At 41.6% G+C, this 18,204-nt stretch overlaps 2 pseudogenes; one reads left to right on the top strand and one right to left on the bottom strand.

Moving 5' to 3' along the window:
- Positions 1-5,630: 5,630 nt before the first annotated feature.
- On the bottom strand, positions 5,631-6,135 carry LOC123823707 (annotated as a pseudogene).
- A 10,321-nt stretch (positions 6,136-16,456) lies between these two features.
- LOC123823847 lies at positions 16,457-17,455 on the top strand (annotated as a pseudogene).
- The last annotated feature ends 749 nt before the right edge of the window (positions 17,456-18,204 follow it).

Below are 18,204 nucleotides of genomic sequence, written 5' to 3'. Positions count from 1 at the left end.
AGGAAAAGGGGGGTACTTCATCAAACTACAAAGCTTTTGCACAGCAAAAGAAATGATCAACAAAATGCAAAGGAAACCCACTGCATGGGAGAACATATTTGCCATGTCTGGTAAGGGATTAATGTCCAAAATATATAAACAACTTATACAACTCAATACTAGGAAGACAACATAATCAACATGGGCAAAGGACCTGAACAGAGACTTCTCCAAAGAGGACATACGGATGGCCTATAGAAACATTTTAACAAATACTCAACTCCACTAATTGTCAGAGAAATGCACATTAAAACCACAATAAGATATCACCTCTAGCCTGTCAGAATGCCTATCATCAATGGCTATCAACAGGCACTGGTGAGGATATGGAGGAAAGAGAACCCTCATGCACTATTGGTGGGAATGAAGATTGGTGCAGTCACTGTGGAAAGCAGTATGGAGTTTCCTCAAAAAAATTGAAATTGGAACTGCCTTTTGACCCAGCGATGCCACTTCTTGGAATATATCCTAAGAAATCTAAAGATACTTTTTTTTATCATTTTTTATTGTTGTTTGAATATAATCATCTCCATTTCCCCACCACCACTTTCCCCTGTCCCACCCACTCCCACCTCCAACCCTCAATCCTACCCACCTTTAGCTTTTTCCATTGGTCCTTTATACATGTTCCTTGATGACCCTTTCCTTTCTTTCCTCCATTATCCTCCTCCCCTCTCTCCTCTGGTTACTGTCTATTTGTTCTTTATTTCAATGGCTCTGTTTATATTTGGCTTGTTTGTTTTGTTGATTAGGTTCCACTTATAGGTGAGATCATACAGTATTTGTCTTTCACCACCTGGCTGAAATTGAAGCAACAAAGATATTTTTTTTAAAAAAAGGGAATCCTGGCTAATGTAGCTCAGTGGATTGAGCACAGGCCTGCAAACCAAAGGGTTGCCACCTTGATTCCCGGTCAGGACACATGCTTGGGTTGCAGGCCAGGTCCCCAGTAAGGGGGCAAGCAAGAAGCAACCACACATTGATGATTCTCTCCCTCCCTTCTCCCTCTCTAAAAATAAATACATAAAATATTTTTTAAAGTAAGAATTTATAATCTTGAGCCTTTAATCAGAAGGGAGAACAATAAAATTTTCTACCAAAATATGGTGTGATGCTGATTCTCATTTTGATTGCAGAGAAAGTTGTCTCATATGTATTAAGAGAACTGGGAATTTAGGAAAAGGTTTCCCTAGGAACATTTTTCCCCAAAGTTCTCTCTTTTCAAAAAAAATTTTTCAGGTGCAATTGTTAAATGTAAAGGAGTTTTTGTTTGTATTAAACAAAATTGAGTGAATTGGTATAACTTTACCATAATTCTAAATTCTTGATGTATTGAGAATTGTACCTCTCCTAGAAGGCAGTCAAATATTTGTTGAATGACTGAGTTAAAAATTAGACAAATGATAGAATATTTTTATGATGAGAAGACATAGGTGGGGAAGCTTCCCTTTACAAAAATAAATAGATATTAGATAGAAAATTCCACACTTAGAAGTCACCATGCCTTAAACTCTAGCTGAAGAAGAATTTCACAAGTTACTCTGAAGAATTCACATTTTTAATTTTGGACATAATGCTTGATATCTTTGTTAGACTCATAAGTAGCATTAATAATGCAACAGCTTGCTGTACTACTCCACCTAGCTATCCCTCAGGCATTTCAAGTGTAATATCCAAAGCCAGATTTTGGATATTACACTTCTTTGGAAACTCAGAGAGTCCCAAAGAAGTTGGTCCCAAGGAGGAACACACCAAGGCACATCATAATTATATTACCCAAGATTAAAATGAAGGAGAGAATCCTAGAAGCAGCAAGAGAAAAGGAGACAGTTACCTACAAAGGAGTTGCCATAAGACTGTCAGCTGATTTCTCAAAAGAAACCTTGCAGGCAAGAAGGGGCTGGAAAGAAGTATTCCAAGTCATGAAAGGCAAGGACCTACATCCAAGATTGCTCTATCCAGCAAAGCTTTCATTTAGAATGGAAGGGCAGATAAAGTGCTTCTCAGATAAGGTCAAGTTCAAGGAGTTCATCATCACCAAGACTGTATGATATGAAATATTAAAGGGACTTATCTAAGAAAAATAAGATAAAAAACATGTATAGTAAAATGACAGCAAACTCACAATTATTAACAACCACACCTAAAACAAAAAGAAAAGCAAACTAAGCAGACAACTAGAACAGGAACAGAATCACAGATATGGAGGGTTATCAGTGGGAAGGGAGAGGGGAAGAATAGGAAGGGGGAAGGTACAAAGAATGAGCATAATTGATAGGCATAAAATAGACAGGGAGAGGTTAAGAATGGTATAGGAAAGAGAGAAGTCAAAGAACTTACATGTACAACCCATGGACATGAATAAAGGGGGAGGAATGCTGGAGGGTTGGCAGATACAGGGCAGAGGGACATAAAAGAGGAAAAACTTGGGAAAACTAATAACATAATCAATAAAATATACTTTAAAAATAAAAATAAATAAAGGGCCTGCACAGAACTCATCATCTCCAAGCTATTATTACATGAAATGTTATAGGGACTGATTTAAGAAAAAGAGGAAAATCAAAACTATGAACATTAAAATTACACCATACTTCACAACTATCAAAAACTGAATCTAAAAAATAGAAACAAACTAGGTGAACAATCATAACAGGAACAGATTCATAGATATGGAGATCATTTGGAGGGTTATCATCTGGGAACAGGAAAGGGGAGAGTAGTGGGAAAGGTGTAGGGATTAAGAAGCATAATTGGTATGTACAAAGTAGGTAGAGGGATGTTAAGAATAGTATAGGAAATGGAGATGCCAAAGAACTTATATGTATGACCAATGGACGTGAACTGAGGTGGAGGGACTGCTAGAGGGCAGGAGGGTACTAGGCAGCGGAGGCAAAGGGGGAAAAAGTGGGACAACGGTAATAGTATAATCAATAAAATATACTTTAAAAAACTCCAAACATTTATGACAGTGTCTAGCATTCTCAATAAATGTTAGCTATTTTTATTCCACCAGAATATTAGCTGCACAAATATATAGTTTCTTCTGTCTTGTTTCCTGCTGATCCTCAGTGTCATGCAGTGCCTGACACACAGTTGATGCTCAAGAAATATATTTTATTTTTATTATTTTTTATTGATTTGAGTGAGAGAAACATCAATTTGTTGTCCCATTTATTTATTGCCTTTATTGCCAATTTGTTGCCTTCATTGGTTGCTTCTTGTCTCTGCCCTGACTGGGTATCAAATCTACAACCTTGGCATATTGGGACAATACTCTAACCAACTGAGCTACCCAGCCAGGGCTTATTTTAATTTTTAATCTTGGAAAAGTTCATACAAAAACAAAAATAGAGCAAATAGAATAATGAACATATACACATTCTTATCACCCAGCCTCTGCAAACTTGCTTCATCTATACTCCCACTCACTTTTGCCCCTCTATGGATTTTAAATCAAATTAAGACATCATAAGTATCATAAGTACTTCAAGTTGCATCTTTAAGAGATAACCCCATATCACACCTAAACAATTGACATTAATTTCTTTTTTCCCCAGAGGGATATTTGATTTATTTAGTGTAAGATATGGAAACGAAGAAAACAGGACAATTGGTGAGGACTTATAAGCACACCTCAACACCAGAGATGTAGGTGGACGCTGGTGGAGAGCATCATCTAAATTGGCTGACCCACTCTTAGCAATCCAGTTACATGTTAGCGATGTCATCTGAATTCAGTCTTCAGCTGGATGTAGTCATTCATTCATTTAACAAGTATTTACTGAGCAGCCTACTATGTGCAGGCCTATCCTAATTGTCTCCAGATCATTCAATCCATAGTTACAGTTTTGGCCTTTGCTTATTTTCAATAATAGGCCCCTCACCCTTACTGCAAAACACAAGTCAGCTTGGCCTCTCAAGCTGAAGATCAATAGTTCTATAGCAAAAAGTACAAAGATTACCTGCACACAGAAACAGTTGACCAAGGGACCACATTATATGTGTAAATAAAAATCAGATGGATCCAGAGAAGAGAAGCACACCAAAGAATCAAATGCAGCCAGACCACAGGTTAACACCAAAATCCCAGCAAACTTACTCAGAATGAGTCCCATTCAAACAATACTTATTACCAGACAGAGTCTGGACTCAGTGTGTCTGCTTTGGCCCACTGATAGTATGTGGGTTCTTGGTTGTGTGTAGGAAAGATTTCACAATTCAAGTCCAGGTGATTTTGAGGGTATGTTTATTAAAGCTGGAGACAGTAAAACGGAGGACTTAAGATAAAAAAAAAGAAACTGGCGAGAGCCTAGGCAGGACTGCTTTGGCTCCCTAAGGAATAGAAGTCAGAGCCCTGACTGGTGTGTCTCAGTGGGTTGGGCATTGTCCCACAAACTCAAAGATCACTAGTTCAATTCCCAGTCAGGGCACATGCCTGGGTTATGGGCCAGGTCCCTGTTGGAGTGTGTGCAAAGGGCAACTGATGTTTCTCTCTCACATCTCTCACATTAATGTTTCTCTCCCCCTCTTTCTCCCTCCCTTCCCCTTTCTCTAAAAATAAATAGGGGGTGCAGGGTTTAAGGGGACTAAACAGCACTAGGAAAAAATACAATAAAAAATAAAGATAATAAACAATCAATAATAAATAAATCTTTTTTAAAAAAGAAATAGAAGTCACAGTAAAAGAAGCAAGCTCACTGAGAAGTCAGAGAAAAGGGGGCCTTGCAAACAGGTTCAAGGGGTAAACCTGGGACAAGCTACCACTACACCCTGGTTGAAAGTCTTATAGGGTCCCTTAGAGCTTAGGAGAAAAACAACAGAGGTACAAGGTATGGGCATGCTCTAGTGAGAGTGTGCCATGGGTTCTTTGTCTTGAGGCTTTTTATCTTTCTTTGGCCAGCTTAAATCCTAGGGGAGGTCTCAAGGGAGGGCCTTAACAGAATATTCATTAGCTCTTCAGGAGTGTCCTTCAATATGTTGATTCATCAAAATAAGCATAGTGTGGGGTCAGGGGTTATTTTCTGCATTCATTTTTAAAGAATGTCATCAAAAATGTCACTGAAGAGGGACCAGGACCTAGGTAGCCTACTTTGTCCCATGACAGTCTGGAATGTGTAAACCATTTGTTCCTAAGTGTCTTTGGATGGGTAAGATAAAACCTTGTGATTCATTAGCTCGCTGTAAATTGCTCAGACTGCTTGGTCTTAATTAATTTTTGTGTCTCAGTTTCCCTTATTCCACTTGTCAAGGAATTTCCCTAACATCTGACTATCATGCCTCATATTTATAAATGTTTCCTCATGCTCTTTACAATTTTAAAGTACATTTACTTTATAAACAGGAAATTCTTTATTTAATGCCATCCTAACATAAAAGTTCACATAACTGCTTCTTTCAAACCATAATACTGAGCTTTACAACAACCTAGGAATAGGAACTAAAAGAAGGCAAACATAATGCCTCAGAGATCCAAAAACAGTTACAAAGCTCAACTGTTAAAAAAAATTTTTTTCAACATTCATCTAGTGAATATAGTTTGTGTGTCAGTATACATGCTATGCAAGTTCTTCTGGGAGGTAAGAGACCTTTTAACCTTTCAACTGTTCTTCAGGTGCTTCCAAATGGTGGTCTTGTGGAACTTTAAGAGCTTCTCTTTTTTTCCCCAACACAGTTTGAGATTGGACACCTGTGCATTCAGATTTCCATGAAATGTGGCTACGTTCCTGTTGAGCCCTTGCTTCTCCTACTCATCTTCAAATGACACATTCTGCCGATAAAGCCTTCTCTGTTTCCACAAATACTTTTCTTCTGTTTTTCCAAGTTTTTGTAGTTCAATGTACTTCTCCAAAAACCACTGACAGGTTCCACAGGCTGAATAAAATTTCATTCTAATCTACTCTTCATGGTAGAAGATGTCCTGGATGGGAGCCTGGCTTTGCCATATCACAAGTGGGGCCTTGGGAAAACTGGCTTCCTCAGCTGGGGAAAGGCATTATATATATCAAACCAAAGGGCCTTCTCCTACAATATCCTAAGCCTAAATCAGGTCCTGAGTCCAATACTGCCCACAGTTTCCAGCCAGCTCCCGGCCATGGCTGGGGCCTCTCATTAATTTCTTAATATAGCACCTACCACAAATAACTCTTTTTATTACAAAATCTTGTATTACAAAATTATAAGCATGTAATTCTGTAACATAACAATATCACACTCAAGCACACCATATGATATTTTAGGTGAAATGGTCAAATTAAAACTATAAATTATTATACCCATATTGTTACCCTACCAACCACACTCAAGTAGGCTTTACTTCTGCCAAACCTGTATAATAAAATATCCAATGTTCATATTTCCCCACTAAGCCATACAAATTTTATATTTTCATTTATTCAAAACATATACATATTGTTTGATCAAATAAAGACCAACAAATATTATTGAATGAATTCACTGATTTCAGGAACAAGTTACCCTTTTATGACTGAGAAAGGTTGAATATATTTTTGGTGTGTTGTTGTGGTTTAAGGGTTTGGGAGTTTTGTTTTATTTTTTTTTTTTGTATATGCATAAAATTTCCCTGGAAGAATATGCAAGATACAAATAACATGGAATGATTCCCCTGGAAAGGAGCTCAGAGGGTCATCAGAGACAGAAAACTTTTCTCCCTGTTCACTCCTAGATATTTCAAACCATGTGGATTTATCATCTATTGAGTAACTGGGTGAATAAAAGTTAAAAACTTTTAAAAAGTAGGTCCTAAAACACCATCAGACAGGATTAGAAGGTGGAACGGTGCAGGTGGTAAGGGCAGGCTTTCCAAGGCTGCCACAAGATGCCAGCAGAGTGACACCAAAACTCAGTTCTGGATCCTGGAAGGCTGGGGTTCAGTCTCCCTCCCAACCCACAACAAAGAAATCCTGGCACGTTCCTGCTCACCTCTGAGCTAAACCATCCACAGATTTCTAATCCACAAAAACTGCTTTTAAGCTGTTATATTTTGGGTTAATTTGTTACTCAGCAGTAGATAAGTAATACACTAGACATCATACCAAAATATATTTGAGTATGTATTTCTAAATTATAGATTTTTTTTAGATTTTTAAAATTTATTCATTTTTTTAGAAAGGGGAAGGGAGGGAGAAAGAGAAGGAAAGAAATGTCAATGTGTGGTTGCATCTCACATGCCCCTGACCAGAGACCTGGCCCACAATCCAGGCATGTGCTCTAGACTGGGAATCAAACCAGTGATCCTTTGGTTCACAGGCCAGTATTCAATCCACTGAGCCACACCAGCTAGGGCTAAAGTATAGAGATATTGGGGCACTTTTAACACAAGCACAATACTAATATCACATATAAAAATTTAATTATTTATATAGTGAAATATGCAGGCATAAAATTAAACCTGCTGAGATATCATGGGAAAGAATATTGATATCTGTAATTTACTTTGAAATGCATAAAAATGATATTTATTGATAGAAACATAAATGGCAAATTGTGTGATAAAACAAATATAACAAAAATCTAGGTGGTGGGTATAGGAGTGATCATAAGATTCCTTCACCTTTCTTGTATCATTAAATTTTTCATAATAAAATGTTGAGGGATAAGTCAATCATTGTTCAAATTTCCAATTGTCCAAAAAATGTCATAACTTTTTTACTATTTGTTCATATCAGGATCCAAGTAAGGTCCATGTATTGAGATTGGTTGGTATATATTTCAAGTTCTTTAAACCGCAGTATTTTTGTACCTTTTTATTAAAGGAATGAAGTCCTCATGCTAACCAATACAGGTTACAGCCTGCACATGACTCTATCCTGCAAGTAGACAAAACTGTTCCTAAAGGAGACCTGAGTGATGGCAGCAGAAGCTTCTGGATTTGGGCTTCCTGACCTTAGGTCAGTGTCACAGGGATGTGTTCTCAACTTCGTGCCTGCAGGTACAACTTCAAAGCAGCACCTTTCCCAGATCAATTTTGCAATGTTCTGAGTCATTCCTGGAGGACTAACCTAGAAGGACAGCATGTGTCCAAGGCTGCTGCACAAGGCTCCAAACTCAGAAGGGCTCCATGTTTGGGGTTCAATGATCTTCTATTGCCATCTTGAAGTTCCTAATGTTATCTTTAATTTTGTGTTTTGTAAGTGAAATCTGATGGGAGAGTGGACAGTGCATCAAGGACTTGGAGCCTGACTGATGGGCACTTTGGCCTCCCACCATTCTGCCACCTTAAGACAGGTTCTTGGCTGCCTGTTCTTTTGTTTCCTGGGGTCCCAGTGGCCTAGACACAGGCATAGGGAGAGTCAAGTTTCAACATATACACCCCCATGGGCTCTGAGAGCAGGAGAAGATAGCAGCCACCTTCTCAGTTTGCACACCAGAGAACACTCAGCAGGTGACTTGGCAGGGTAAGTGTCTCACTAACCTTTGATCTAAGTCCCTAGCTCTTCTTAGCAGGGGAATTGCCATTATCCTGTGGAAAGGAAGCCTATGGGAAAGAGATGCTTGGTTTGACCTCTCCACCACTGGCCAGGGCAACCCAGTGGCTGGTGGGGAGGAAAGAAGAACCTGGTAACCAGTGGGCTTCCATGTGTAGCCACATAGTGGTAGGGCAGGCCCCCCAAGTGCCTGTGAGTGTTGGTACTCACCTCAGGAGTATCCCTTGCTCTAGGGAGCACAGCATTGAATAGCAAATTAAAAACATCATAACAGCCCTTGCTGAAGTGGCTCAGTGGATTGAGTGCCAGCCTGCGAACTAGGGGGTAGCTGGTTTGATTCCCAGTCAGGGCATATGCCTGGTTGTGGGCCAGGTCCCCAGTAGGGAGCGTGTGAGAATCAACCACACATTGATGTTTCTCTCCCTCTCTTCCTTCCCCTCTTTAAAAATAAATAAATATTTTTAAAAGAGCACCATGACACGTTGAGAGCAATTGTGGACGAAAGGAAAAAGTTCTCTATTTTAGTTTTTATTTTATTTTATTTTATTTTATTTATTTTTAGAGAGGGGAGGGAGACAGAAAGGGAGAGAAACATCAATGTGTGGTTGTCCCTACTGAGGACCTGGCCTACAACCGAGGCATGTGCCGTAGACTGGGAATCGAACAGGTAACCCTTTAGTTCACAGGCTGGCACTCAATCCACTGAGCCACACCAGCCAGGGCTGTTTTAATATTGTTAATGACAGGTTTTTCCTGCTGTTTGAACAGCAGGAAATGAATGTGGGGTCCCACATTCTCATTTTAAACAGGGCCCCAAAAAGTAGGTAGCAGTTTTGCTTAGAAGGTAGCCTTCAGCCTTTCTGGTATCCAATCCCTAGATCAATTTCTATTTTCTTCCCTGAACTCTTATGCTAGAGCTGCAGCTAACAGGAGACAGGGTAAGTGTGCACATATGTGAACACTCCCTGGGGATCCCCAGAAATATCTAGAGATGGATAAAAGCTAGAAGAAGCACTGAAGTCCTACTTTATTAAGTGGTGGAAGTGACCAAGTTAGAGAACATTTGGATTATAATTCCTCCAACAAATATTTATTAAGTACACCCATGTGCCAGGTGCTAGGAATGCAATGCCAACCAGGGAGTCTAAAGTCGATAGATAGATAGATAGATAGATAGATAGATAGATAGATAGATAGATAGATAGATAGATAGATAACCTAAATTGCTTTCCAGAGGGAAAATTGAGCATGGAGTGGAAGTAAGATACAAAGAAGGAGACAGTTGCTATACTGCAGATGCAGATGCAGTTATTAGCTGAGAAACCACACCACAATGTTACCAGCGATTGGACCTCAGTTCAGCAACCTCAGTGCTTAAGTTCAACAAGGCAAGAATTCAGAGTCAAGTAACTTAAACTTTAAGAGGAAGTTTATTTATTAAGTCACAGAAGTAGAAAAGTTGAGCCAGAGAGCACACTGGGTCCTCTGTCTTGAGGGTTTTTCTCTGGAGGTCTCAGGGAAGGATATCAGTAGAATATTTGTCAGCTTTCCAGGGGTGTTCTTTCAGGGTTATGGTCTCTACTGATTGGATGGCACCAGGGTAGAGGGTCATTTGCCACTGCAGCTGGTCCTGATGTCAGCCATGGTGTCACCCTGCCTAGCCTTGCTGTTTTTCAGCAAGGCCTGGAGCTGAAATACAACTGAGGCTTAGATGTTATCTCTAGTTTGACCAAAACACTATCTCTATGGTTAACAGACCTGATGCTTTGTTCTTTCTTTCTTTCTTTTTTTTCAAATTATAAGAAAAAGTTTATTAGCAAAGTTACAGAGGTAGTAGAAGTGAGCCAACTGGACTGCATAGGTTCAGGAAACAAGTTACAGAGGCAACAGACAGGCCCTTAGAGATTAGGAGAGGAAAAGGCAAAAGCAATATGCCTTGGAAGGAAAGGAAAAGACTCAGGCATGCTCTGGAGGGGAAAAGCATGCCCTGAGGCTTTGTTCTTAAAATTTGATGAGAGCCAGAATTTCATTGTCCTAAAGGCCAATGGAGTGGTTGTGCAAGGGTTTGTATGGAGTTGTATGACGCTATTCTCTGGCCCCCTTGTTTCTCCTCTAAGGGGATCTACTACATTGATCAGGGAGCTCAAAGATTTGCCCTGGTTGGTGTGGCTCCATGGATTGAGCACTAGCCTATGAACCAAAAAATCAGGGCACATGCCTAGGCTAAGGGCCAAACCCCCAGTAGGTGATGTGTGAGAAGCAACCACACATTGATGCTTCCCTCTCTTTCTTCCTCCTGTCCCCTCTGTCTAAAAATAAATAAAATATTTTTTAAGCTGAGCTTCAAGATTTTAGCTTCAATCACAGTTGATAGGCTTAAGTGATTAATGCATGTGGAAAGCAGTTATTCCAGAAACTGGAATGCATGACCATATCACCCCAGGAGGTTGACCAGCCATCCAACCATGGTGCCACAGGCAGTCTGCAAGCAATGGAGATGGTATATAAGCCATTGTGTTCCAGGGAGGGAAGGTCCATGATGCAGATAAACAATTGTTGATCAACAGGTAAAGAAGTATTAGAAAAATTGCCACTGGACTGCAGTCTGCAACTCTTATCTGATTAACCTTTTGTCCAAACCCCTTATGTATCTTTTCTTCTCCTTATGAAAAGGTGGACTTGAGTGATGCAGACTCTGACCAGAGGTGTCCACGGTGTTGTGGATGAGACAAACAAATTCACATGGACTGAAGAAGTCCTGTGGAGGAAAGGGATGGCATGGCCACTCTCTGAGTGAAAGAATGCCCTGACCCTTGCCTGGACAGGCTTTTATTGCTTTTCTGGGCACATTACATCAAGGATGGTCCTCATTTATTATGCACAGGTTTGCTTTAGGTGATTACCTCTTACAGATAACAAAGGAAAGGATGTTGCTGATTACTTCAAAGAAAAGGATGGTGCAAATGCCAGGGGAAAAGTGGTTGAATTGGTTGCACTCCATCCTTGGGAGGTTTAGCACAGACTTCAGGAAGTTACTTTAAAGATATGCATTAAACATTTGCTGCTTCAATTCAGGGTGAAGGAATTTTAGCAAAAGCAAGCCTCAAAGCAGCCTAGATACAATACAGGCCTGGCTCCCCATGGGAAAGCTGATCTGTGGGCCTGGCTCCTGTGTACCACCTTGCACCTGCCAGTCTTCTGACTCAGGGCTGAGCTACATTTGTCACTGCCATGTGAATTGGTTCCCTATACTTGAGATGTTAAGACAATTCTGGAGAGCACATAACCCACCATCTTCTCAGATCATCAGCATCTAAATATAGTGACCATAAAGATTCAGTCCTTGTCCCTGCTTATTGGTTCTGGTAGTGACCAGCAGCATAAATGTTACAGAACGGATTTGGGGCGGGGGGTGGAGGGGAATGATATACTATTACCAAGTGGACCCACCCTTCTCCAGGGGTCCCCCTGTACTAGGTTTGCCTTACCCACCACCAGGGAATTATAGCTATCAGTGTCACAGATTGGTGAAAAGGAAATGAATTATTTATTCAAAAGTTATACAGACTTAAGAGTAATGACTTAATGTCTTCATTAAAATCCCAAAGTCCACAAACACACACAATACTTTCTTCCCCTTTGCCCAATCTGTGGTACCGTATCTAAGGAAAAGAAATAGAAGTCCATGGCCCAGGTAGCCCCCTGTTCTTCCCAGTAATCCGTGCTTGGCTGGCAGGCCTCCCTTGGTTCCCAGCACTATCAGCTGTGTTGCCAGGATCTCCAGTTCTTAATCCAAACTCACATAGCACCTTCTCCTGGCCCACCAGCAAGAGTCCTTTCACCCCTTCCCTTCCCATGGCGTCTCTCCTGCATTCTTCCAAACTGCTAAGACAGAGCTCTGCATCGCTGCTACATCTTGCTTTCTGGCTTCCTAACCTGTGTGGCAAAAGGGAGCCCCCAAAGCCGCGTGGTTCCTCCTCTTCTCAACAAAGCTGTGTGAATCCCCCCTTACTTCAAAGCCTCACAGTCCCCCCTTGCATGGCTGCTGCACCTGGGTTTAAATCCCAGGGCCAATCTTCCTCTGTATCCCCATTTCTGACTCCACCTATGATCTGCTACACTTGCCAGCATTCCTGTATCTTTTCCAGCTTTCCTGGCTGCCATAGTAAGCCCAGGCAGGAATGGCCCTGCGGGTGGAGTGAATCATTTCCAAGCTCTCATGCAGGCGATGTAACCAGGGAAAGTTGCCTCCCAGTTACATCCTGTGTGGAAGTCACTCCCATCTCCCTGACTCAAAGCATGGCCACAGCTATTTAACATATCCGTGAAACCAGTTAAAAGTTATTGATATGTTAAATGACCATTCCTGAGGTTATTTACAAAACTGTTGCTATGCAGAGTGACTCTCAATGGCCCTGCTCCATGCGTCCTATCCCCCAGTTCAGACTTGTGGGGGTGAGAACACCCTATATTTTTAATATTTCCTGGACACCCTGAGTTCTGCACCCCATTACAAATCCCTACTTGGGGGGACCCAGGCTGCACCCTGTTACACAAACACCAACTTTTCTGGTTTCATATTCTGGCAACTCTGGTGGGACATATTCAGGACTCTTTGATAAGTCTAGGTACTTGGCAGGGAGTCCCACTGGCTCCCTGGATGGGGGGCCCCACAGTGCAGATTTGAAGACTCTCTAGCAGCTGCCAAGTGATTTCACTTGCGGACTCTCCTTCTCTTATTCTCAGCACTCCCTGTCGCCTTCACTTGCAATTGAATCGCTGTGCTTTCTGGTTTGGAATTGCAGTCCCAGGTTAATTAAGGTGCCTTCTGGCTTGTGTGATGACTTAGATATTATAGACCTCTGTCCGGTACAATTATATTACAGAGCTCTGTCTGATTTTTTTTTAAGTGCCTTCAGGTTTGTGTGATGTAACAGAGCTTTGTATGATAGAACTGCAGTCCCAGGTTATGACTTAGAAAAGTCAGCAGGAATTAAGGTGCCTTCTGGTTTGTTTGACATTTCAGAGCACTGTCTGATAAAATGGGGAGGGGAGCATCCATTCAGGGAAACAACACTTTTGGGCAAATTCCTTCTGGTTTGTGTGATATTACAGAACTCTCTCTCTCTCTCTGGTAGAATGAGGGGGAAGCCTCTATTCCAGGAAGAAGCCCTTTGAGATGAATTCTGGCTGATTGGTCAACCTATGCTTATGAACCTAAGAAAATCAGTTTTTAGTGTAATACTTTTGGCATATGTATAATCTGAACTTCAGGAGAATGCTGGCCACTGAACAGGTCTTTAAACTATTATACTATACTGCAATTAGAGTTGTTTTGTCAAAAATCAGGAAAATGGGAAAATGATCTAGAGAAAAGGGAATTTGCCTGAATGCAGATCCTTCAGAAGAGAGGGATCAGGATGTCTGCTGGAGCATGGTCAGGGTTCCCACCACCCCTCCATTCCTGGGGTATCCTCCTCCTTACTCAGCACAGAGAACTGAAGGAGGTAAACCTGAATTGCTGTCTTCATCCCAAACCCACCAGGGAACCAAATTTGCTGAAGGACAAAAAAATTAATGTGTATAGTTTTAATGTGTATAGTTTCGATCTTCTTCTTTCTATATAATTCCCTTTATCATCTCAAGTAATGACTTAGTAATGATGAACTCCTTTAGTTTTACCTTGTCTGAGAAGCACTTTATCTGCCCTTCCATTCTAAATGATAGTTTTGCTGGATACATTAATCTTGGTTGTAGGTCTTTTCTTTTCCCCACTTTGAATACTTCTTGCTAGTCCCTTCTAGCTTGCAGTTTCTTTTGAGAAATCACTGACTGTCTTATGGGAACTCCTTTGTAGGTAACTATCTGCTTTTCTCTTGTTGCTTTTAAGATTCTCTCTTTCTTTAACCCTTTGCATTTTAATTATGATGTGTCCATGTGCTCCTCTTTGGGTCCACATTGTTTGGGAACTCTCTTCACTTCCTGGACTTGTACGCCTTTCCTTCAGCAAATCAGGGAAGTGTTCCTTCATTATTTTTTCAAGTAAGTCTTCAACTTCTTGCTCTTTCTCTTCTCCTTCTGACATCCCTATGATTCGGGTGTTGATATGTTTAAATATGTCCTAAAGGTTCCTAAGCCTATCCTCGGTTTGTTTTTGTTTTTAAGATTTTACTTATTTTTAGACAGAGGGGAAGAGAGGAAGAAAGAGAAAAGGAAACATCAATACGTGGTTGCCTCTCACACACGCCCTACTGGGGACCTGACCTGCAACCCAGGCATGTGCCCTGATCTGTAAATCAAACCTGCCACCCTTTGGTTTGCAGGCTGGCCCTCAATCCACTGAGCCACACCAGCCAAGGGCATCCTCGGGGTTTTTGGTTTTGGTTTTGTTTTATTCTTTTTTCTTCCTGCCGTTTTGATTGAATGCTTTTCCCTTCCTTGTGTTCCAAATCATTGATTGAGTTCTTGACGTCATCCCCTCCACTCTTGGTTCCCTGTAGATTTTTCTTTATTTCAGTTAATGCAACCTTCATTTCTTCCTGGGTCTTTTTTATGCCATTGAGGGTAACCAGTGAGGTCCTGGAGAATTATGATGACCAGTGATTTGAACTGTGCATCCGATAGGTTGCTCATCTCCATTTCATTTATTTCTTTTCCTGGAGTTTTGTTTTTTTTTCCTTTGGGCCATATTTCTTTGTCTCCTCAATTTGGCAGCCTCCCTGTGTTTGTTTCTGTGTATCAGGTAGAGCTGCTTTGACTCCCTGTCTTAGTAGTGTGGCCTATTATAGAAAAGCACCTCTATTAAATTGTATGGGGCAGAGCCTTAGGTAATCTCCAGGGAAGGGCAACCCGTGTCACTGCTTGGTTGCTCTGCGTGCGGCAGGGCTCATAGAGGCATGAATACCGCTGAGTGGTCTCTGGGGTTTTGCCCAGGAAGAAGCTGTTTCCTGGCACTCACACTTCACTTTCTCTCCATATACCACTGGTGCCCTTCCAGCTGTTGTCCTGGTGCTGCAGCCTACAGGTGGTGAGTCTGCATGAGTCCTAAGTCCATTGTGGGACCTTTAAGAGAAGCCTCTTGAGAACCCCGTAGTTTCTTCCACCAGCCCAACTCCCCCTGGTTTTTACAGCAAGAAGTTATGGGAACTTATCTTCCTGGTGCTGGGACCCTGGACTGGGTGGTCTGGGACCCCTCACTCCTGAGGTATCCCTCTCATTTATCCACCACACGTAGATGTGGGACCATCTTTTTCCACATCCACACCACTCTGTGTCTGCACACCTCCCCATGCCTCTCTTCTCTGCCTCTCCTACCTGTCTAGGTGAATGTGGCTTCTTTAAATCCTCAGTTGTCAGACTTCCACACAGCTTGATTTTCTGACAGTTCTAGGTGAATTTAATTTGTAATATAGTTGGGGTTTTTGCTGTGATTGGGCATGCAGGTGAGGCATGTTCACCTATGCCTACACCTTCACTGGAAATACCTAAAAATAACAAAAATTTTTTAAAAAAAGCAAGTCATGTGGCCATACTCAGATTCAAGGTGTGGCAAAATTAGAATGAGTTGCAAATAAAATCACAAAGAAGTCCAGGGGCCAGTTTTGATATCTGTCACATGCTATTTAAAAGAGCAGCTCTTTTGCAGCTACAGATAATTGTTGCTCTACAAGAATCTGGATGCAGTGTTTATTATCTTTATATAGCTATTTGACAAATTAGTCAATAGGCTGTTAGAAAGCTTGGTTCTAATTTATTTTCCTCCCAGCCATATAGGATAACACTCATATTCATACTTTCAAATATCCAGGAAGTCAAATTAATGATATATAGTCTAGTTAATAAACTGTTGGGTAAAGTATGCTGATATCTGCCCTTTAAAATGTATAAAAAATAGCTTGGTCTCTCTGCTCCTCCTGTTCAACAGAGAGCCACATCTTCCTGCACAGTACCAGCCTCAACCCTGAGACACCATGGTGAAGACTGGAGTGAACAGACTTGGCCATATTGGGCACCTGGTCACCAGGGCTGCTTTTTACTATGGAAAAATGGATGTTGTCGCCATCAACGATCCTTTCATTGACCTCAACTACATGTCTACATGTTCCAGTATGATTCTACTCATGGCAAGTTCAAAGGCACAGTCAAGGCTGAAAACAGGAAGCATGTTATCAATGGAAAGTTCATCTCCTTCTTCTAGGAGTGAGATCCCAAACATCAAATGGGGTGATGCTGGTGTTGAATATGTTGTAGAGTCCACTGGTGTCTTCACTACCATGGAGAAAACTGGGACTCACTTGAAGGGTGGAGCCACAAGGGTCATCATCTCTGCCCCTTCTGTGGATGCCCCGATGTTTGTGATGGGTGAGAACCATGACAAATATGACAATTCCATGAAGATTGTCAGCAATGCCTCCTGCCCCACCAACTACTTGGCCCCCCTAGCCAAAGTCATCCATGAAAACTTTGGCATTGTGGAGGGACTCATGACCACAGTCCATGCCATCAATGCCATCCAGAAGACCGTGGATGGCCCCTCTGGCAAGTTGTGGCATGATGGCTGAGGGGTTGCCCAGAACATCATCCCTGCTTCTACTGGCGCTGCCAAGGCTGTGGGCAAGGTCATCCCTGAGCAGAATGGGAAGTTCACTGGCATGGCCTTCCGTGTCCCCACCTCCAATGTGTCAGTTGTGGATTTGACCTACTGCCTGGAGACAGCTGCCAAATACAATGACATTAAGAAGGTAGTGAAGGAGGCATCAGAGGGCCTCCTCCAGGGCATCTTAGGTTAAACTGAGGAATAGGCTGTCTTCTGTGACTTTAACAGTGACATCCACTCCTCCACCTTCAATGCTAGGATTGGCATTGCCCCGAATGACCACTTTGTCAAGCTCATTTCCTGGTATGACAATTAATTTGGCTATAACAACACGGTGGTGGACCTTATAGTCCACATGGCCTCCAAGGAGTAAGAGCCCCCTGGACCACCAGCCCCAGAGACAGAAAGACCTTCAGCTGCTGGGGAGTCCTTGCCCCAAATCGATTCCCCAACACACTGAGAATCTCCTGACCTCCAATTTCCATCCTAGACCCCCTGAAAGGGGGAGGGGCTTCAGGAGCCCTACCTTGTCATGCATCATCAATAAAGTTCACTGTACCCAGCAAAAAAAAATAAAGAAAAGAAAATCTTGGAGAATGACTGAAGGCTACCATAAACTTAGTCAGATGTTTATGCCAATTGAAGTTGCTGTCCCAGATGTAGTATCTTTGCTTGAACAAATCAATAGACTCTGGTACTTGAGATGCCTGAAGACAGGAACCCTTTGGGAATGAAGGATTGGGTCAACTCAGCCACAACTCAGTCGAGTTGTGACTGAGGGCAAGGGAATTATGAAAAGATAATTAGAAAAGGAAGCCAGTGACATCAGCACTGACCTCCTTGAGGCAGGACAGTTAGATGTTAAGAAAATTTTTGACAAGTGGGAAAAGGAAAACTGAAGCAAATGGTTAGACAAATAGGGCCAATCAAGTAAATCATAAGATTTTATCTTTACTAAACAAGGACATTTGAGAGCAAATAATTTACACCTGTCCTCCCCAACTAGCGAGTAAATAGCTTAAATTGTCCTGGTCAGGGAGATAGTTAACAGAGACCCAGTGAGTGCCATTAGTGCCAGCCAAACCCAAGGACAGATAAAGTCAGGGGAATAAATAACAAAAA

This window comes from Phyllostomus hastatus, unplaced genomic scaffold (genome assembly GCF_019186645.2).
Source record: "Phyllostomus hastatus isolate PE091 unplaced genomic scaffold, TTU_PhHast_1.1 phas_contig_5, whole genome shotgun sequence".
NCBI lineage: Eukaryota > Metazoa > Chordata > Mammalia > Chiroptera > Phyllostomidae > Phyllostomus > Phyllostomus hastatus.
The sequence above is the reverse complement of the archived record's forward strand: the minus strand, read 5'-3'. Positions and strand labels throughout refer to the sequence as shown.